Source organism: Cyprinodon tularosa, unplaced genomic scaffold (genome assembly GCF_016077235.1).
Source record: "Cyprinodon tularosa strain WSP-4 unplaced genomic scaffold, ASM1607723v1 ctg866, whole genome shotgun sequence".
Taxonomy (NCBI): Eukaryota; Metazoa; Chordata; class Actinopteri; order Cyprinodontiformes; family Cyprinodontidae; genus Cyprinodon; species Cyprinodon tularosa.
This window is the reverse complement of record NW_024039636.1, coordinates 97,447-120,322: the sequence shown is the minus strand read 5'-3', so window position 1 is coordinate 120,322 and position 22,876 is coordinate 97,447.

Below are 22,876 nucleotides of genomic sequence, written 5' to 3'. Positions count from 1 at the left end.
TCTGTGTGGTTTGGGGTCCCATTATGACAAATCATCCCCAAAACCAACCACATTTGAAAGAAGCTTCCAGAGTGGACAAGTTTAAAGCGAACACCTAAAGCTTTTCCATCATAATACCCCTATACATGTAACAGCCTACACACTGGCTTTCTTGTGTAGAATATTGTGGAATTTACTACTTGTTGCTCCTCTGTTATTCGTCCACAAAAACAGCATTTCTTTTTTAATCTTCTGGTGTTGATTCTTTAAATTATATGTAGTATTTTAGGCTATGATTGGATTCTAAACATTTGAGATCAATGCCCATGCAGGATTTCTTTCTGCTGCAAAACAATACATCAGAGACACTTCACAGCAACATGTGATGCCCACCCTACTGTGTTTAGTAACATGGCAACTCCCACACTCATTCTTTTAGCCTGTGGACCAGAGACAGATGGGCCACAATTGGAGGAACCTGTCTAAATGAGCTCAATTTAAGGGTCCCGCTGGCTATTTTAACCAGATTGCTGGAAAACAGATTGTCAGAAACATTCACTCTGATTCTTCAGGAAAAGTTCAGAAGGCCCAGACTTGGATCCAGGAGAGGACAGCGATAAAGGACACATGTAGCCTGTCGGCTAGGCCATCCAGATACAGATCAAAGCTAAGATTTCCTGAACTTTGGAGATATCTCACCTTTTGCAAGATGGAGAAAAGCAGAGGTTACAGGACACATCATGGTGGCACTGGGGATATTTATGCTGCTTAAATCCATCCAACTGTACCCAATTGTTATGAGCTCAAAACTTCCAACATTTGAGGCGAGACAGACATTCTAAAAAATTCCAAGGTGTTTGTTAACAAATAGAGCAGAACCCTGAGCTGTGGATCTGCAGCGGCTGTGGGGCTGAGGCGGGGCACCACCCATAACTGGCAACTCTGGATTAAAGAGAAACACAGGTAAATTACCTCAATAATCTGACAGAAGATGATTATTAATGTGAGTCACTTACCTGGTTTATCAGTTTTGTCCATCCTCTCAGAGCGAGGGAGGATCCAGCCGACGGACTGCCGATGAGATGCAGCAAATACCGCCCAGAGTGGAACCACATGCTGCAGCTCCAGTGAGCAGGAAGGATTCCTACCCAGGTCAGGGAAACAGTTCACGACAGGACAGTTGTTAGATCCAAGAGTCTGCAGCCAAACCAGGAATTTCTGATCAGAATAGGAACAGACAGATCCAGCCTTACAGGAATCCCCAGAGCGTTCAGGCAGGTTGAGGATTCCAAGAGTCTGACAGAGAGTGCAGATGGGAACAGGCAAGCTCAGTAGTTGAGAAGCTGAAAAAAGACATGAAAATAGAACAACTATGGTACTATAAATAATTATGAAACACTACAAAAAAGCTTTTCCAAACACTGGCCTCTGAGAACAAGAACATGAACTTAAATCAAACTCAAGACGAAGTCAGAAATGGCAACAATGATCTGGCCTTGATAGCTGGGCTGAGCCATATATAAAGCAGCAGCAGCAGGTGGGTAAGATGAGTGATAATTAGTAACCGGGGAGGGTTAGGCAGGTGAATGAAATCAGCAATTAGGTCAGCTATCAGGGCATTGATCATGATACCAGTTCTTTGTAAAAGAAGACAATATATAGACAATGTATAAAGTGTGTAGTTGCAAGTTGTTTATCTTTTTTTTTTGGTGCACAAGTTTTTAAGATGCTCACTAATGAGTCCACTGTTCTTTTCTCTAACCCAGCTGCTGCAAAGCTCCATGAATGTGCATTCAAAATTAGTATATTTTATACTTTTGTTGCAACAAGTGTCTAAATGAGCTACTTTTAGCTTTCAAAATAATCCATTCCACACAATTATCACTCACTGGGTATTTTCCCTTATCAGACTGTTCCCTGTAAACCTGAGATATGGTTGAGTGAAAATCCTGTCCATTGCATGTGTTCTTCTAATACTGCAGATAATCCAGTGTACATTTAAAGCAACACATCTTCCTAAATATGTGGAGATGAGATCAGATGTTTTTAATTAAACATTTAAAACATTTTTGATTCGATTTATTTGAAGTAGAACTGTTGATGAAGAGTAACATTATCACTTCAGGAGGGTTATATGCATGGACTCAAAAGCAGTACAAGAACTATTCAATCAAAAGAAAACAATACAAAGTGTCTTGTTTTAGGATAGAATCAGAGATCACTCAAATTTTTTTGGTTTGGAATAGAATTAAATTTCTCTGTTGCCAGCACACGAAGGGTGAGAGGAAATAAAAAAAAAAGCAAATAAAGATTAAAAAGGCCTTGAGGAAGGAGATAACGGTTTAAATTGCATTTGGATAAGGCAAAGGTAAATAGACAATTAAAAGGAAAGAAACAAATTTGGGGCAAAAAAAAAGGAATGAAGGAATGAGAAAAGAAAAATTCTGTGTAAAATACAAGAATCTCTAATTATGAAGCATAATGGAGACGGAGCAGAAGGAAGGATGTGATTTTAAAAGACTGAGAGTAAGACATACCAACTCAAATGAGTTTTCATTTATACAAGGAAAAGGAGAAACGATACATTTAAGGGTGGTAAATGTAAAAGTAGGAAATAAGAAGAAAATCAGAGAGAGATTGGAGTTTAAAATCAGTAATAGGTAACCTGACTCCGCCAGATGGATTTGCTCCGCATATCCATCTGGAAACCTTCCGTTGACGTAATTTTGGGAAAATACTGGTTAGCTGATTGGCCTATGTTGGTGATAGACGGGCCACATAAACCAATCAGATCAACGAAGCATATGACGTACTAACAGAGCGACGACGAAGAGGAGCCCATTGATAGATCAAACTCTTGCCGAAACCAGTCGGGAGAAGAGCAAAAACATCTTTTCCTCTGAGAAAAGCCTCCAGAGCAGTGTTTTGCTCTTCTTTCAGTGAAGAAATACTCTGTAATTCCGATAAAACTTGCTTGATAGCCACGCGAACGCTAGTTTCATCGGCTGAAGCCGCCATGTTCTTTAGACTGAACTGTCGCGCTTCTCGTTGCGTCACACCTCAACGCGCCTCAAAGCCAACGCTGATTGGACGTTCGTTTGGTGAACGGCTCCAAATTTTCTTCAACGGAGAGTCTCCAGACTGATTAGCGAGTGAAACCTTGAAAGCTCGCTAGATCAGGATGGTCTCACGAGGCTAAGTAATAGGACCATCAAGTATCAAATAAATCAAATATGGGTTAATTATGATGCATTATTATTTTTTCATGTCGCTAAATTAGGGGTTGGAACATATGGAGTTAAACACGGGTGGTTTGCACCTCTAAGCTGTTTGCAATCAGCCGATAAAGAATAAAGGAAGTAATTGTAAGTTTCAAGATAGGCAACATCTTCATAAGCAACCAAAGTTTTTTTTCCATCTTACTTTTTTTTATGAAGAAACATGATAGTAAAACACTAACCTTAAAAGGTTAGTCTTGAAACAGTTAGCTCATAGTTAAACTTTACAGCTCCAGTAAGAGCCCAAATGCTCTTCAAGCCGAGCACCTGACACTGAAAATAAACGTCGCTGATCAAACTGTTGGGTCGACGCTCCATGACGTCGTCTCCCAGGGAAGCCGCTAGGACTTTGGGGCCCAATGAAAGGTATTGATAAACACCACAAAATAATAAAAAACTTGCAATCATGCTCCGTTTCAGACAGCACCCAGCAGGTAAGCATTACTAATGATGTGATTCCCCTCTGACATTGAGGAAGAATAACTAAGTAGTTTTATCCAGCAGATAGCTATCTTATTTTACTCAACAGGTTAATGAGCTATCCTTAATTTGAACTATTCTGTTAAGAAACCTTTCAAAAAAAAAAAAAAAGGGGACGGGGGGAAAAAACTAGGCCACGGTATTGGATGTCTTCTTCTCTTCTCTTTCTGCTTCATTTCTATTCCTTTTTGAAATCCAGATTTTAGCGCTGGATGTTTTTACCACACTGCTTCTTATTAACATCTTTTCTTGTTAATTTCATTATCACTCTGTCAAATGACGTGTGCATGACATTTAAGCCCCGGTATAGGCTAACTGCCGGTGACAGATGAGAAGACCTGATGCGATGCAGGACCTGAGGACCGAACAATTTATTGCAGTTACAGAAGATGGGTGGGTCAATATATTCATGCTTTGTTTCACTGTTTATTGCTGAAACATGATGGAGAGAGAGAACGTTATTTATTTTATTGCTGGATTTTCTATTTATATTTGAAAATAATAGCAGGACTAATCTTTTCTTCTTCTTTTGGGCCCCCCCACAGGCAGGGGCCCTTAGAATCGTCCTAAGTTACCCCCAATATGGCGCCCTGCATCTCCAGGGGACATCTCATGCCCAATATCAGTCCTCAAAGGTTGCTTTCTAGCAGGTTTTAGAGGTTTCTCTGTTTAAACACAGCTGATCCTGATGATTGCAGTTTAGTAAAAGCCTGTTAAGCAGCAATCAATGAAAATCAGCTGTGCCTGAGCAGGAAAACGTCCAAAACCTGCAGGACAGCGTCCCTCGAGGAACGACTTTGGGCATGCATTGGGTAAACCTACCTACGCTCTAAAGACTGACTGATGTTCTACCTCATTTTGCAATAATCTTGATTGTAAAACCAAGAAAAATCCTTCTCTGTCATGAAGGTACTACAATCTGGCAACGCCTAAGTTCCCTATTATGTGACTTCAAATATTCCTGTTGGAACAAATACTGTTGGAATCGAAACCAGGAGTAAATGTGAATAGTACATTTTGGACCTGTCAGCATTTATTTATGCACTGCATTTTATAAATATTTAATTACATAAACCTATACTGTATAAATCAATGTTTTTTTCTGCACCAATCCAGATGATCTTTTGATGTATGGTTGGAGATATGACCTTTAATATGTTGGCTTTAGTTGTTTCTAATCGTAGAGTAGCGCTGCACTGCAAAAATGATCTCAAAATGAGTAAAAATGTCTTAAATTAAGGGTATTTACCCTTAATTTGAGCAGTTAAATAAGATGATTTGCCAGTGGAATTAGTATTTTTACTCTTAAAATAAGGCATCTAGATAAAATGCACTTGAAATAAGACAAAGCAATTGTTTTTTCTTATTTTAAGTGTAAATTGTCTTGTTCCATTGGCTAAAAGTGTCTCACTTAAATCCTTAATTCATGAAAAAATGCACTTATTTTAAGAAGAAATGACTTATTTAGATTTCATTTTTTTGCAGTGTGTTTCTCTGACTGTGACTGGCTGGATGTGCTCTCTTTCATTCTCTGACATAACGAGCTGCCTCTGAGCTCGTCTGACTGGCTGTGTGTTTCCTGTGCTTGTGGAGCTGGGTTACAGTTGCCTTTTGTATCTCTGCCTCTTTCTGTATCTCTGCTTCTGTCTCCTTGAACCCCAGTCGGCCTCAGCAGATGGCCGCTCACACTGAGCCTGGTTCTGATGGAGGTTTCTTCCTGTTAAAAGGGAGTTTTTCCTCTCCACTGTCGCTAAAATCTGGCTTAGTGAAAGAGATTTCCCTAAAGTCAATGAGTCGATGCAATCAGATGGTTGTACTTAGATAGAAAACTTTCAATAAATTTGACTGTTTGATCTGGTTAAATTGTAAAGTGCCTTGAGATGACATTGATTGACATTGAATTGGCGCAATATATATAAACTGAATTGAATTGAATTATTCACTTTATCCAGGTTCTGATCTTTCGAGTTCTATCCTCATTTATCCTTGCAGGTTCATAGAAGTGCAGGAGCTTATCTCGGGCGGTTACCGTGCAACAGGCGGAGTAAACCTACAGCCTGGAGAAAAATGAGGCATGCAGAGAGAATAAATTAATTTCACATAGAAATTCAGCAAAAAATGATTAATCTTTTTTAATCATTAGAGCTACAGACACTGGCACCAATGCCCACATCTTTGTCTGGAATATTCTTTATTTTTCACAATGTTTTCTTAAACTCTCTGACTTCCAGTAATTTTCTTGTAAGTGGTTAAAATAAGGTATGCCTTATATCAAACACTGTGCAGTGGAAATGCTGATAAAAACATAAATGTGGAAAATATGTATATGGAAAGACTGAGGCAGGGGCATGAAAGGACAGGATGGAGCGATAGAGTTATCAGAGACAGAAGGGGGGGCTGGAGGCCAACAGGTCCTCTCTGCCAAAACCCTACAAAGAGCTTGAATCTGTCATTTTGTTCTTTATGTTCATGGGAAAAAGTGTGGAGAGATATGAGAACCTCTGAGTATTTTTCCTTTCTGCCAGGTCTTTCAGTGCCGCCGTCCTTGCTGCGCCTGTCCCTCTCTTTGAAGTTCTGCCTGCCTTTATAGAAAGAGGTGAAAATAGTTATTATTAAGTCTTTATTTTGCTCTGACTTTGTTTGACTGCTCTTCATTGAGGGAGTTTGAAGGTATGAAAAGGCAGAAATGAAAGCTTGATGGTGGCGGACAGAAAACAGGTGCTGATTTCATTCTCTGTCCTCTTTGCTCTTCAGCCTTATTTGCATCTTATTTTGCTCTCCTCTCCTTCAATCCTTGGACTGATGACTTTTTGTTTCCGTCACTGTGACTTTCTTCTCGTCCATCACTGTGCTGTAGTCTGATGGATCATCTTTTGAAGAACCGCCTTTCCTTCCCTTATAACTCACATCATTTCCTCTCCTAGGTGCACCATCTAGGTGCAAATACACACTTTAATTCTGTCACGTTTTTGCCTTACATTATTTAAAGGTCTTAGCAAAATAACATTTTAAATGTAAGGTCAAAGACTGCCCTTAAAAATATGTTTTGGCCTCAAATACCAACCTAAACAAAGCAACAGTACAGAGGAAGTGTAATAGTTAACACTAATGTAAGTCTTCGAGAAATGTGACCTTTAAGAAAGAAAAAAATCCCAGATAACATCTGACTGATTGTAAGCTTTAGTCCCTTATTGCCAAAAAGTATGGAGTTGGATCACTCTACACACATGTGATCCACATATGCACTGAAAAAAATTCACCAAAGTATTTTTGGTCCATAAAAAATTATAAATTAAATTTCAAACTACCAATAGTCTTTAAACTTCACATTTCTGTGTGGATTTTTGAGATTCCTCGATACACAAATGCATTGTTTTAAACAGGGGATGGTTTGAAACCAATCAAATAGCTCCCTTGCATGAGCCAATCACAAGAAAGTACTCCAAGTGGGATGACTTACTACTCCGCCCCACTCTGTTCCAGACCGCCTGCGCAAAGCAAGGCCTACATCCTCCGTGGTTCATCTCGTCCTGTCCCGCTCCGTCTTCCACAGAGTTTGAGGAAAGCATTCGCTATATTGATACTTCATTCATAGGAGAAAAACATGCGGTACAGAACGTTTAATTTAATGACATAATTAAAACTCAGCATCTATCACCTTTCTGCCCAAACATTATTTTTGTCATTGTGATACTTTGTAATTAACCTGACTCCGCCAGATGGATTTGCTTCCGTTGAAGTAATTTTGGGAAGGGGCGAAAATACTGGTTAGCTGATTGGCCTATGTTGGTGATAGACGGGCCAAATAAACCAATCAGATCAACGAAGCATATGACGTACTAACAGAGCGACGACGAAAAAACAACCACAAGCCAAGCTACTCTTGCCGAAACCAGTCGGGAGAAGAGCAAAAACATCTTTTCCTCTGAGAAAAGCCTCCAGAGCAGTGTTTTGCTCTTCTTTCAGTGAAGAAATACTCTGTAATTCCGATAAAACTTGCTCGATAGCCACGCTAACGCTAGTTTTATCGGCTGAAGCCGCCATGTTCTTTAGACTGAACTGTCACGCTTCCCGTTGCGTCACACCTCAACCCGCCTCAAAGCCAACGCTGATTGGACGTTCGTTTGGTGAACGGCTCCAAATTTTCTTCAACGTAGAGTCTCCAGACTGATCTGCGAGTGAAACCTTGAAAGCTCGCGAGATCAGGATGGTTTCACGAGGCTACTTTGTAACAGTAGTAACCATACAGAACTGGTTTGTTCTCTACCTCCAAATTTAGCATCTCTTCATCCATGCCGCCTGCCATAAGAAGTTTGTTTTGAAGCGATGCGCTCTTGGAAGCTGTTAAGACTGGATTTCATTCAACTTTTAAGCCTCTCAGTATAAGATAAACATTATGCATAAGATGAGAAACCTGCTTCCTGGTATGTTGAATTACCGATAATCTACATCCAAGAATTTAACTAAAGTCTTAGTTTTGAAAAATACATCAGAATTATGCTATAATTTGTAGTTACTGATCTGTCGTTACCATAATTTAATTTGACAAACCGGATCTTCTCACCGTTCTTTTTCCTGTTTGGTGTGGATGTGGAATCTGGGGGTAGGTCATCCCACGTGGACTACTTGCTTATGATTGGCTCATGCAAGGGATCTTTGTGATTGGTGGTGAACCATCCCTGCTTAAAAAAATGCATTTGTGTTTTGAGGCACGTCAGGGGAGTCTCAAAAATCAACACACATATGCAGTGAAGTTTAAAGACCACTGTTACTTTGTAGTTTAATTTATATTTGTTTATGGACCAGAAATACTTTGGTGAATCTTGTTCTGTGCATCTCTGGATCTTGTCCTGTGCATGTATGAATCACATGTGTTTATTTGTGAAAATTGAGAGCGATCTCGCTCCATAAAACAGCGTGATACCAAGGCTGACATCTTCTTTCTCACTTGTTACTCCTTTGACTTATTTTAGGTCTTCTGGAGACGAAAATCTAAACTGTTTGCCTTTATTCACTGTAAAAAACAGAAAGCTTTTATATTCTATCAACACGCCCACATTGCCTCGTGTAAAACCACAAATCTAAAGATGGATGCAGTAATAATTACACAAACACTCCCACAAAATGTGCGTTTTCACAAATGAAGCCATCATCAGAAAGCTAATGCGTAGCAGCAGCTCTTAGTCAGGCCTCACTTCCCACCTTCATGTGAACCCAACTGTGTTTGTACTGCTTTTAATCAGAGTTAAAACAGAAAAACAGATTAAAGCTGTGTTTTTAGTTCATTTTTATTTCATTCATTCAACGTATACAGTAAATATTCATACACCAATGTTTGTATACATACACTGTAAAAAAAATGTCGTGTAGAAATTACATTAAATAAGAGGCAAATATTTTGCTAATTCAGTTCAATTTAATTCAGTTTATTTCTATAGCACCAATTCACAACATGTAATTTCAAGGCACTTCACCAGATCATCCAGTCAAATTGATTAAAAGGTTTCGAAGGAGAACCAGCTGATTGCATCAGCTCATTGACTCGAAGGCAATCCCGCACACTAAGCATGTTTGTAGCGACAGTGGAGAGGAAAAACATGGATACTGTTTACAGGTTTCGGCGGTATATACAAATGTCAATAATATATTGTTATTTTATATTAGAAACAACCATTAATTGTATTTTTAGCTTAAACCATTCTATTTTATTCGATTCAAATGACATGCTTTACTTGTCAAATAACTGTCAAAAGTTAAACCGATCTCGATACATCCAGCATATTGTTTCGACTATAAGTCACACTGGAGTATACATAGCAGAGACTTTCATGTATGCTATCTTTACATGAAAGGTTCAGGCAAGCAACAACACTACCTCATCACCTCAAGAAGAAAAGGAACAATTCAGTTCATTTCTGTAGCACTAATTCACAACACACGTCATCTCATGGCACTTTAAAGTTCACCAGATCATACAGTCAAATTGATTCAAAATTTTCTATCTAAGGAAAACCAGTTGATTGCATCAACTCATTGACTCACACTTAGCATGCTTGTAGCGACAGTGGAGAGTAAAATGCCCTTTTAAGTAGTGTTCCTCTGATACCATTTTTTGGCCCAGATACCTGGTTGTACAGTATCGGCCGATACCTATAGCATACTGATATCATATGTTTGAAATTGATGTGTGTGTATATTAGCCTGACGTCAGAATATGAGTCTGATACTGCTCCATAGAGCTGTGATTATGGGGCGTGTTTTGAACGAACCAGGAAAAAAAATGCCTCTGCACTCAATTGGATAGATCTACAACCAATAAGAGCAACGGAGTGTGTGACGTATCTTAAGCGAGGCATAGTTGTTGTCCACAAAAATGAAAGCGTGCAGTTTCACGCCTAGAATAAGAAGATGAGCCTTGATCGCGTTTCTCTGTTCCTCTTTTAAAATTAATTTGCTGTCGATATCTTCTAGAACAGACCTAATAGCAGAATCTACTCACCTAAACTCTCCAGCGGCAGCCATTATTGTTGTCACCCAAGCGCACTTTGGTCACGTGGTTGATTACGTTACTCTTGATCATCTGTCCATCATCGTATAAAGCCCGCCCTGACAATTTGATTGGATCGCCTGACAGTGGGCTTTAATACTCGCGCTACTATGGAGCAGAGCCAGATCGAACTTCCCCGAACTCAAACCTTGTGGGCGGGACTAAGTTCGGACTGGCACCCAGGCTATGTGTATATATGAAGAACTGCATACTACTTGGACGTAAAATAATTGCCATCATGGCTTTGTCAGGCTGCTGCCTACCTTTGTGAAGCAGGAAAAAGACTAAAACAAAGTAAATCCAGTAGAACTTTTTATTTCCTACAATAGTTGAATAAACTGTTGGCTTTATAAATGGTATCGGTGCCCTATTTGTTGGTACTCGCCAATACCGATGCCACCATTTTAGTTCAGGATCAGGGCCCTGTCAGATATTTGTATCGGTATCGGTGCAACACTAGTTTTAAGCTGAATAAACCTCCAGCAGAACCAGGCTCAGTGTGAGCGGCCGTCTGCTGATGCCGACTGGGGTTCAAGGAGACCGAATTCATTCCAGAATGTTATGTTAATTCACCTCATCTAGTAACTTGCAGAACCTAAATCATATAGATGTCAAGTGTAATGATTATATGACATAAATGGATTTGATCAGAAAATGTTCAACAAGGTTTTGTACCAACCATTACAGGCAACTCATTTCAGCCTTTTAGCTTAGAAAGTTTTCCCTGTAGCAGATAATTTTTTTTCAGTCAAATGAGGCAGGGGGGATTTCATGTTGAAATAATATTGAAGGCAGAAAACTTATGAAATGATTTGTTATGGTCTGATTTTTCCCATCTTAGATATCGTGCATTTCTAACAGGTGCTTGTAAAATCCATTGAACTGTTTCATCTTTTATTCCAGCTGCTAAACTGTAGAGGGACATATCTTATCTGCATCCCAACATATTCAAGAAGCCAAAGTTGTAAATCTGCGGGAAGACTCTCCCTCAGCGAGTCTGAGTAACTTTTAACTGCCTGACAAATGAACCCGCCCAACTTCTCCAACAACTGAACCCACCCATCGATCCAGGCAGCCTCTCACAGCAGCGGCGCCACACGAGCAGATGGACAGCCAATCTACAGCCTGACTCCAGGGTTTGAGATTAGGAGGGACCCTGGCAATCTCCCATCCCTTTGTCTATGGGTGTGAACCAGTGTGTATGTGATCCTTCGCTTTGGATCATGACGGGCAGCCAATGATCTAAAGAGAGAAAGAGACAAACAACATGTGGATTCAGAGATAACAGAGGCTGCGATACCGCAAAGAGGCATGAACTCCTGTTGGAATTACAAGTGCACACATGTGGCTTTGAAGATCCGTTCTTGTTTGTGTGTCTGCAGAGGGCAGGAGGGAGGAAACTGCTGCGACTAAAGCTATAAAATGCAAACTGCTTCTTTTTTAAATTCTAGATGACAAAAAAAATCTGAACATTAGACTTCAAAAGATTAATAATATAAATGGGATTGTGACCCATTTACATCTTAATGACTCGGTTATTTGTTGTTAAATAAATTAAAACATTATTCATAGAGCTGATTTCATAGTACCCAAATCACAAAGTGCTTCACAGAAAAAATAAAAAATAAAAAAAACAACAAAAAAGACAAGATAACAGGGAATAATAATTGAAAGCTGCTCTAAATAAAAGTATTTAGGTGTTTTTGAGAGTCTGTTGAAATTCTGGAAAATAGAGACTGCAATTTTAGATTCTCTGATCCCCAGCCTGAAATACATTGATCTTCATATGAGTCCCTGACATCACCAGCAACATCTGGTTAGATGATCTATGAAGCCACTGCAAAAAGGTTCTTAAAATGAGGAAAATGTCTTAAATTAAGTGCATTTACCCATAATTTGAGCAGGTAAATAATATTTTCCAATGAATGAGTTACCCTAAACATTATTACATAATATATACTTTAAATAAGATACTGCAGTTATTTTTTTCTTATTTTAAATGTCAATTGTCTTATTACATTGGCAAGGTGTCTAACTTTCCTGCTCAATTAATAAAAAAAAACATGCTCTTATTTTGAAAAAAAAAAAGACTTACTCAGATGTATATTTTTTGCGGTGGGGTGCTTAAATGTTAAAACCAACAGGATTCAAGGTGGAGCAATGAGACAATGGAATCTCATGTTAAAATCCTTCCCTCTGCTTGCGACACAGTCAGACGACGGGCCTCACATACAGATGTACCCTTTCCTTAAAATGTATGAACAGATTGTTATGGGAATATTTACTAAATAGTTTCACCCAATAAAATGAATCAGAAGAACTTCTGTCTGTAGAAGCCACCAAATCATGTGTGTTGCTTAAAATCCTAACCCTAGCCACTCGTATTTTCATCTCCTGCTTTTTGGGATCATGGGGGCAGCAGTCTCGGCAGACTCCCAGACCTCTAGGTAAGAACCTAGACCGACCGGTTAATCAAGAGCTTTAATGTTTCATCACAACATTAAAGCAGCAGCTGCACAGATCCATCCATCCCCGATAAACAGGACCCCGAAATACTAACTGAGTCAGGAACTCTCCTCCAACCTGATTCTCATCCCCACTGCTTCACATTCTGCAAACTGCTCCAGTGTCTGCTGTAGGTCTTGGCAGGAGGAAGCCAGCAGAACAACGTCATCTGCAATAAGCAGCAACGAGATCCAATGGTCAGCTTGAAAAGAGACCGGTGTAAGAACCAGATCTGCTCGGGTGGTCAGATCTGCTCAGTGCCCTGCCTCTTCTTATGACCTCATCATATGGCAACTCCACGGACAAATTGTATTGCATCTCTTTGGTAGTCCTAACATAATATTACCTCAATTCGCTATTATTTTACATTTCATTGGCAATCTAAAGTAGCCGAGAGTAGAAAACAATCATTGTCAGTCTTGAAGGAAAGCACTGCATTCTAAGACTGTGGTCTGCCATTAACAAGGTGACAAAAAATGTCTCAGTTTATTTCTTTTCTTTTAAGATCTCAGGGCACTGGAGGACAAATTATGGGACATCTTAAAAATGACTTTGGTAGAGATTTTATACAACTAAAACAGTTATTCTACTTGTAGAAAACCAACAGTAGTTGTTGACACAAAGTTAAAAGTATTATAGCTTAATATGGCTAACTGATCGCGCTAAAAGAGGCTAATCTGTTAGCTACTGAACACAGCTAGCCACAGCGCTACCCAGCTCTCCCCCTTTATATCATGGTCTTGCAGTTACTTTTTTCAGTTTTATTATCGGTCATTAAACATGTTAATGCTACAGATGTGTGATGTTATTATCGTTGTCTGGGCAACCACAATGGTTTACATCATGTGGCAATGTTTAGCCAATCAGATGGAGTAACATCACTGGCATGAGCAGGGCCCGAGCAGATCTGACCACCTGAGCAGATCTGGTACCTGCACCGGATGGCAGTCAGCCCTCTCTGGTGTCACAGGCTTTCCCCACAATGAAGTTAAGTTCCCACTGGGAGGCGCTACGTTATTCTGGTCCTGTTACGACATTATTCTGGTAATATTACAACAATGATACTATTCTGGTAATGTTTCAGCTTTCTTTGATCATGTTACAATATTTTTCTGATAATTTTATGACTTTATTCTGATAATGTTAGGGTTTAAATCTTTTAATTCAACTATTCTAATCTTGTAGATATAATAATACGACTTTAGTTTCATAACTTTATAAATATTTCAAAGTATGGCCCTGATACTTTGTCGTACTACCTAATGATGATGTTGACCAGTGGAGTCTTGACATAGACACAGCAGACACGTACCCTGGAACTAAAAAGCATCTAAATGCTTTATTCTCCTTTAAATTACAATCAAATATTGAGCTGAAAAAACTAATAATTTGTTTTAAAAAATTTCAAAAACATCCACTGGACTTTTTTCCCAAGCTTTCCAGGCTTCCTAGATGGGAAGTAAAATGTATTCAAACTTGGAAACAAAGTCCAGTGGATTATTTTTTAACTTTTTTTGGAATGACTGTTATCTGGATGACTGAGAATCTTTACCAGCAGCTGATAATTTGTAAAATTTACCTTAATTGAAGTGAATAAAATCAAATTGTTTCAGACCTTTCCTTCTATTCATGAACTTAGCCTAAATGAAAGTAAGCCACCTTATTTAGCTCTGTCTCATTCACTGGCTCAGACTAACACAATACCTGGAGTCCGCAGGCCGAGGCTATCTTTCCTATGAGTGCATGTGTCCTGGGTGTGAGGTAATTAAATCTTCCTGGTCAGACACAGCAGTTACTTAGTGGGAGCTGTCCTGTCCTGCTTTAATTAAAGCTACTAGACTTGTGGGGTAAGGTTGGCCATTCACTTCCTCTATTCTGATGCCACTAGTTATTAGGGTGTGACAGTGCGTTTACACAGGTCAGTAATTATGGCGACTCAGGTACAGTTCTATTGACCTGGAAGCATATTTATGTTCATGACCTTGATACTCTCTGTTCTTTTGTGCAGTATAATGAAATCTGTAAGAAGGAGGAACTTCAAAGCAGAACATGCTAGAAATTTGCAGTAAAAAGTGGGATACATTAATAGATGTTATTATTGAATTACAGCTTATAAGGTTTAACTTGTCCGTTATTTCAGAAAGTTTTACTGTCATTTCTACTAAGGTTTATGCAAGAATAAAAGGTGAAAACTATTATAAATCTGTTATAACTAAAATGTTTGGTATAATTCTAGGGCTTTGTACATCAGTCATTTTATTCTGCGTAAAATCTGTGCAATGAAAAAGCGATAAAAAAATGTACTTTCCCCTGTTGCTGAAGGTATAGCCCTGGCTCTGACGGCAATGACAGCCCTAAATAAAATCCAAAGAGAAAATCCTCCCCTTAAAATAAAGGCACATGCTGCCAAAGAAAAACATAGTTCACTTGAAAATGAGGGAGACTTTTTAAGAGAACTGCCTCATCAGGGCCTGACATGTCATACAGATCATTAGAAACATCAAATATTTCAAGCCAGGATAATTGGTGTTATATGTTTTTTGTAGTCACTTCAGTTCAGTTCAGTTTATTTCTATAGCACCAATTCACAACAAAAGTCATCTCAAGACACTTTACAGTTCACCAGATCATCCAGTCAAATTGATTCAAAGTTTTCTATCTAAGAAAAACCAGTTGATTGTATCGACTCAAAGGCAATCCCTCACACTAAGCATGCTTGTAGCGACAGTGGAGAGGAAAAACATCTCTTTTAACAGGAAAAAAACTCCAGCAGAACCAGGCTCAGTGTCACAGTCAGAGAAACAGGACTACACTGGAAAACAGGCTGATCTCCAACATCTATAAACAAAGGTGTTGATGGCAGCAGCACAGCTGATATTTCTCTCCAGGATGGAGTCACAGCCAAACAGGAACAGACCAGATGAAGCTACTATGAGAAAAAGCAGAGAGAGCAGAACGTTAGAGGTTGGACTAACAGATTTTGATGAAGCAGAATGAAGTGCTCTGTTAGGGAAATAAGGAACAAACATATATCTGATATCAGATGGAGCTTGGCTATTTAAGGCTTTATACGTGAGAAGGAGGATTTTAAATTCTAACCTAAGGTCATTAGTGACTTTTAACAATGCGTTATTGTTGCATTGGGATGAAAACCACCTATTCTGTTTTTGAAACTGTTACATTATTTTATTTTTTTAAATATTCTGGATTTTATTGGGACAAAAATCACCCCAAACGAAACTTTAATTGATAAATCCAGCTTTTGATTATGACACTTTAACATTATGTTCAGGTAAAATATGTGCTCTAACAAGATTGAAAGGAAAAAAAAAAATAACAACCCCTCACCTCCCAATGCAACAGAAGGCAGGTCCTAACCTTGCAGGGACAAAGAAGGCACCCAGAGATGTGTATGTTAGGAACTGAATTTAACATTACTCTGGCCAGTAAAATGGAAAAAACTGGTATGTCCAGATGAAGAGATTATGTAGCTGAAAAGTGTTACATTCCATGTTTACCTATTCTAACGAAACATGTCAAAGTTCCAATAAATTGAAAAGAATCCTAATGATTAAAATTTGTAAATAATAACTAGGACAGCCAAAAATTATGTTTACAATTTTATGACTGCTGTCCTTGACATTGTTTTATATTTTTCTTTCAGCTTTGGCCAAAAACGAGAAGGCCCAAAAAGAGAGGCCCAAACCACTGTTCTGACAAGAAGAAATGATGAACATTACTCCTCCTCCACTACATCCATTTTCTCCTCAACCGTTTGCTTAAGCCAGTCTTCCTCATCCCAAAAGAGCAGAAAGAATGGCAAAAAAAAAAAAAGGATTCCAAAAGTTTTATAAAACAGAACTAAACAACCTAGTAAGTAAAGATGAGAGGGAATCAAAATGATGAGTAGTTTTTGCAGACAAAGTATCACAAAAGCAACCCTGAAAGGTTCGGCATGTACATGTATGTGCAAAATGTATAGCAGTAAATGAGGCTGGTCAAAGAAGCACTTTGATTTCTTTAGTGTCTGAGGTAATCAGCAAGCCTTTTATGAATCTTTATGATTCCTCTTAAGTCCTTAAGTTTGACTTTGTGTTTTTAATCTTGTGTGTCATTGTAGCACTCAGACTTTTCAGGGTCAAGTAGAAGCCCAACAGGCTTATTTTCTCAAGTGGAGCGTTGAGGTTTTTGTTACCATAGTCTGCTTGGTAAATACAGTATATATTAGAAACATTTTCTAAATTACTTTGTAATTATTTCAAATGCAGTTAACATGGAGATGGAAAAAAGGGATGAATGGAAGAAAGAAAGGGAGAGAGGTGCGTTTGTTAAAAGGATGAGAATGAGTTCAGAACAAAAATAAAACATAATACGCATAAATTCGACTTCAGCAAAAAGAAAAAAACACCACAAAAATTGGTTTGAAAAATGTAGTTTAAGAGAATAGGGTGTCATTTATAAAGCTTGCATACAAAACACAAAACCAAGCCTGAACTTAGATAATAGGATAAAAAAGTAACTTAGTGGGGAAAGCTTCCTGGACTGGAAGCAAGACATCTTCAAACTTTGAAACAAAGTCCAGTGTGTTGCTTTTTAACTTTTTTGGAATGACTATGACCTGGATGACTGAGAATTTTCACCAACAAAACTTTGCGTGAAAATGAATGGCTTCTATCAGCAACTCTGACCCGTCTGTAGGGGTACAAAGTATTTGGAGGGAGGAGAAACAGAAGATACAGGCTGACTGAGGAAAACTGAAACCAGATTACATCTCAATTCATCTCAGACATTTAACTTCTCTTCATATGAACATAGATTAATGTTATCAGGTCCTATGGATTCTGGCACTGCACATAAACCTGTCACAAACATAAAATTAGGGTCACAAGCAGCTTAAATTTAAACTCAAAGTCTGAACATTTTTTAATGTTTAGACCTCCTCATGTTCTTCTCCACAATGACCAACAGGGGGGGGTCGTACCAAACATCAATATATCAATGGAACCAGCTGTAAGGACTTTACATGGATTACTGTAAACATTTAACTGCTGTTGAAACAGCAGCATGTAACAGAGCTGGAGGGATGATATCACGATGATAGAGACTTTGTTTCAACGTTGACATGAAAGGATTTTGTCCAATAGGATGTGAAGTCACGTTAGACTGAGCTCAAGAGTTTGCATCCTAGTTTTCTTCTTCTTCTATCCCAGTAGCTGAATGACTGAGCTGAGAAATGGCTTCTTCAAAAGAGAAGCAAGACAAGGTCCGTCTTCAGGGCATCTGTGCCGACTTTACGAAAAACGCAGCAAACTGCTATAGTTTAAAGGAAAGGTCCGCTCATATTCAGGATACAAATTTCTGAAAGTACTTTAAATATTAAAATATTACATACCTTCCCAAAAAAATAAGTGTTTTAATCAAGATCATTTTCATTTGAATGTGCTTTACTGGAAACATCCATGTTTGTCAAAGAACACTACTGCCACCTAGTGGTTAGTAATGTCACGGTGCGGTATCGGCTGTTGATCAAGTCCCAGTGCTGTATCTGGTGTTTGTCACAACGCGCTATTATCCAAGTCATCTTGAAAACATTCTTCTTCCAAATGTTGGCTACAAATTACGTGTTTTTTCTCTGACCAGAAGTTCGATGTTAAATCCTCCCTCTTCAAGTTGGCAATCCAACGATGAACCCGTCCGTGGATGATCAGGAATCAGAAAGGTGGAATAACACATTTTTTTTTCAATTTGACCCGATGTATTCCAACATCCAGCTGCCATGCACGTGGGCATTGTCAGTTTCACTATAGCTCTGGTGAATTTCAATGGTGAAGTCCTCTGGAAATCTTCAATAATTGTTGTTGATTGTAGATGTGTCTAGTAGTTCCCATTGATTTTGCTTGTAAAGTGGGGAGAATGGCGCTAGGCTTACCGCACCGGGACGTCACTGCTGGAAGATGGCAGGCAACCCAGTCTCATGGGAAAATGTACCCCCACTACGTTGGTCCACACTGCAAAACGTAGTGGAGGTACATTAATGGCCATTTGTTTGTGGTACTGTTACGTTTCTTCTGCCTATACGCTTTCTATTGTTTTACGTCCTAGTCACGTGACTTTCAAGATTCCAGCTGGGAGAAGAAAAAAATATATATATATGGCCGACATTCGCTCATTTTTTTGTGCAAAGATTAATAACTTGAGTTTGTTTTTGCATTAAAATGAGTTTTGATTACATTCCTAGTGAGAAATGTATAGTTTGTTGCCAGAATATTTACTCAGGGAATGTACATATTCACTTGCTTGTTCGTTTCTTGCAAAGATTTTTCAAGATAATGTGAAACTGTAACATTTTGGTATAAATATGGCTGAGATTTCTCTAACTTTTAGAGGGAAAATCAATAATTTCAATCAGTTTCTGCATTTAAATGGGTTTTGATTACATTTATAGCGAGAAGTGTAGGGTTTCTTTACATAATATTTACTTAGTGAACATACATAATCACCCGCTTGCTAGTTTTTGCTACGGTTTTTCGGATCTCGTCAGGATTATGGGAAATTGCAACGTTTTGGCTGCTACCCATCGCCTAGCATTTAGCTGCCGCCCCGATTCAACATTGAATTCTTTGTGATTTAACTCCATCTGACGGATCAAACCCTCGCCACTGCGTGCGTTGCGTGCGTTGCGTCTGAGGTTGATTTTCAGATCAATGCATTACGTCGTGGCATACAGGAGAAAATAATTAAACTAGTTAAAAAAGGATCATGGGTTAAGATCGGTTGTGTTTTATTTGGAAATCTACCGGATCCTTTGTGCAATTAACTTCCTGTTTGGTGCGATCTCATTGATGGATTTTGACCAGATTTTGACCAAAGAGGAACTAAAAAAAACAAAAAACAATTTGAATACACAACCAGCATATCTAGAATCAGTGACAGAGAGCGACTGGGACCAGAAGTTTATTAATTTCTCCCCACTGATTTCCATTCAAAATGTTTTCGATCCCACCGGGCTCTAGGGAAGGGGCGTGCATACCGCCACCTACTGTTCATGAGTGTGTAGCAACATTGTTTTACATCTATTAAATTCTATTTTTTTATTTTGTATTCTGAAGATAAATAAATAATGCTTTCCTTAATCTATAAATATCTTTTATATTTCCTTTATTTCCCAATAATCCTTTAAGACTCCATTCTTGGCCTGTCCTTTCAACTCTTTTCAATTTCTTCCTTTCAGGTCCAGATGTTTTACAGTTCATCAATACATCTACATTTTCTATCTCTCCCCATCCTTCACATTTATCATTATTTTTCCTCCCTATTAAGTATAAATTGTCATTTAAATAAGTATGACCTACTCTTAATCTGATCATTATTATTTCTTCCCTTCGGTTTCTCTCATTAATATTTCTATTTAATACTGACTTTTGTACTTTATATAACCTTCCTTTTTTATCTTCATTCCACCTTTTTTTGCCATTTTTCAATTTCTTTCCTCTTAATAAATGATTTTCCTTCCCCTTTCCCTAAAGGAATTGTAATTGTTATTGCCTCCTCTGATTGCTAATTTGTCTACTACTACTACATTTTCCCACTTTGACCTTTTAAGGTTAGCATATTGACCAAAAGCTGACACCAAAAATAAAGCAATCGATTATTTACAACAATATGCTACATTTAATGAAGACTAATACAGATTTTACTCTCTTATAAGAATTAGTTTTAGGTTTTATAGGGGAGAGTTTGTATCGGCAGTCATCTGGGAATCTTTTATGTATTTACTGGTAAAGAACAACCTCTCAACCCATTTAATGTAAATGTTGCGTCGAACCAGAAAGTTATTTGAAGAGCATAGATGCATAAATATATGCATAGCTTTAACAAGGGCCTCATGAAGGTCTATTCTGTTATTCTCTTTTGGAGAATATAGACATTGTGGGCATTCATTTCCCTGATAAGCTGGTGAAGATTCTTAGACATCCAGGTCATAATCATTCCAAAAAAAAAAAACTTTGGACTTTGTTTTTCAAGTTTGAAGACTTCCCATTCAGGACGTTTTTCAATTAAAAATTACAGTAGCCCAACAAATACTTGTTTTGGCTAAGAAAATATGCAAATTGAACCTGATGCCTGATCCCAATAGCTTGACTCTGAACCGAATTTGATCCCTATTACTTTTTGGCCACATGCACATTATTGTGCTGCCTGGTCAACCCTATGAAAATGTTCTGGAACTGCCACTGAACTGACACCCAATGCATGGAGGGTAACCCAAAAAGGGCCATTGTTAGAGAAACTGGGTGCCTACAAAGTGCTGTTTTCAAGCTAATTAATGGAAAGTTAGGTGGAATGAAAAGTAGACAAATAACAATTACAATTCCTTTAGGGAAAGGGGAAGGAAAATCATTTATTAAGAGGAAAGAAATTGAAAAATGGCAAAAAAAAAAAGGTGGAATGAAGATAAAAAGGAAGAAGGTTATATAAAGTACAAAAGTCAGTATTAAATAGAAATATTAATGAGAGAAACCGAAGGGAAGAAATAATAATGATCAGATTAAGAGTAGGTCATACTTATTTAAATGACAATTTATACTTAATAGGGAGGAAAAATAATGATAAATGTGAAGGATGTGGAGAGATAGAAAATGTAGATGTATTGATGAACTGTAAAACATCTGGACCTGAAAGGAAGAAATTGAAAAGAGTTGAAAGGACAGGCCAAGAATGGAGTCTTAAAGGATTATTGGGAAATAAAGGAAATATAAAAGATATTTATAGATTAAGGAAAGCATTATTTATTTATCTTCAGAATACAAAATTTAAAAATAGAATTTAATAGATGTAAAACAATGTTGCTACACACTCATGAACAGTAGGTGGCGGTATGCCCGCCCCTTCCCTAGAGCCCGGTGGGATCGAAAACATTTTGAATGGAAATCAGTGGGGAGAAATTAATAAACTTCTGGTCCCAGTCGCTCTCTGTCATTGATTCCAGATATGTTGGTTGTGTATTCAAATTGTTTTTTGTTTTTTTTAGTTCCTCTTTGGTCAAAATCTGGTCAAAATCCATCAATGAGATCGCACCAAACAGGAAGTTAATCGCACAAAGGATCCGGTAGATTTCCAAATAAAACACATCCGATCTTAACCCATGATCCTTTTTTTAACTAGTTTAATTATTTTCTCCCGTATGCCACGACGTAATGCATTGATCTGAAAATCAACCTCAGACGCAACGCACGCAGTGGCGAGGGTTTGATCCGTCAGATGGAGTTAAATCACAAAGAATTCAATTTTGAATCGGGGCGGCAGCTAAATGCTAGGCGATGGGTAGCAGCCAAAACGTTGCAATTTCCCATAATCCTGACGAGATCCGAAAAACGTAGCAAAAACTAGCAAGCGGGTGATTATGTATGTTCACTAAGTAAATATTATGTAAATAAACCCTACAGTTCTCGCTATAAATGTAAACAAAACCCATTTAAATGCAGAAACTGATTGAAATTATTGATTTTCCCACTAAAAGTTAGAGAAATCTCAGCCATGTTTATACCAAAATGTTACAGTTTCGCATTATCTTGAAAAATCTTTGCAAGAAACGAACAAGCAAGTGAATATGTACATTCCCTGAGTAAATATTCTGACAACAAACTATACATTTCTCACTAGAAATGTAATTAAAACTCATTTTAATGCAAAAACAAACTCAAGTTATTAATCTTTGCACAAAAAAATGAGCGAATGTCGGCCATATATATATTTTTTTTCTTCTCCCAGCTGGAATCTTGAAAGTCACGTGACTAGGACGTAAAACATTAGAAAGCGTATAGGCAGAAGAAATGTAACAGTACCACAAAAAAATGGCCATTAATGTACCTCCACTACGTTTTGCAGTGTGGACCAATGTAGTGGGGGTACATTTTCCCATGAGACTGGGTTGTGGCAGGAGGGAGGTATTACTGTATTTGGGCAAAAATGGCCGCTCCCAGTGATTAGTGATCGTGACGAATTTTCTTTTTTTTTTTACTGATTAACGCTAAATTCATTAAATCACTGCAAGCTTATTAGTTTTAAGTATAGATAATGATCAACT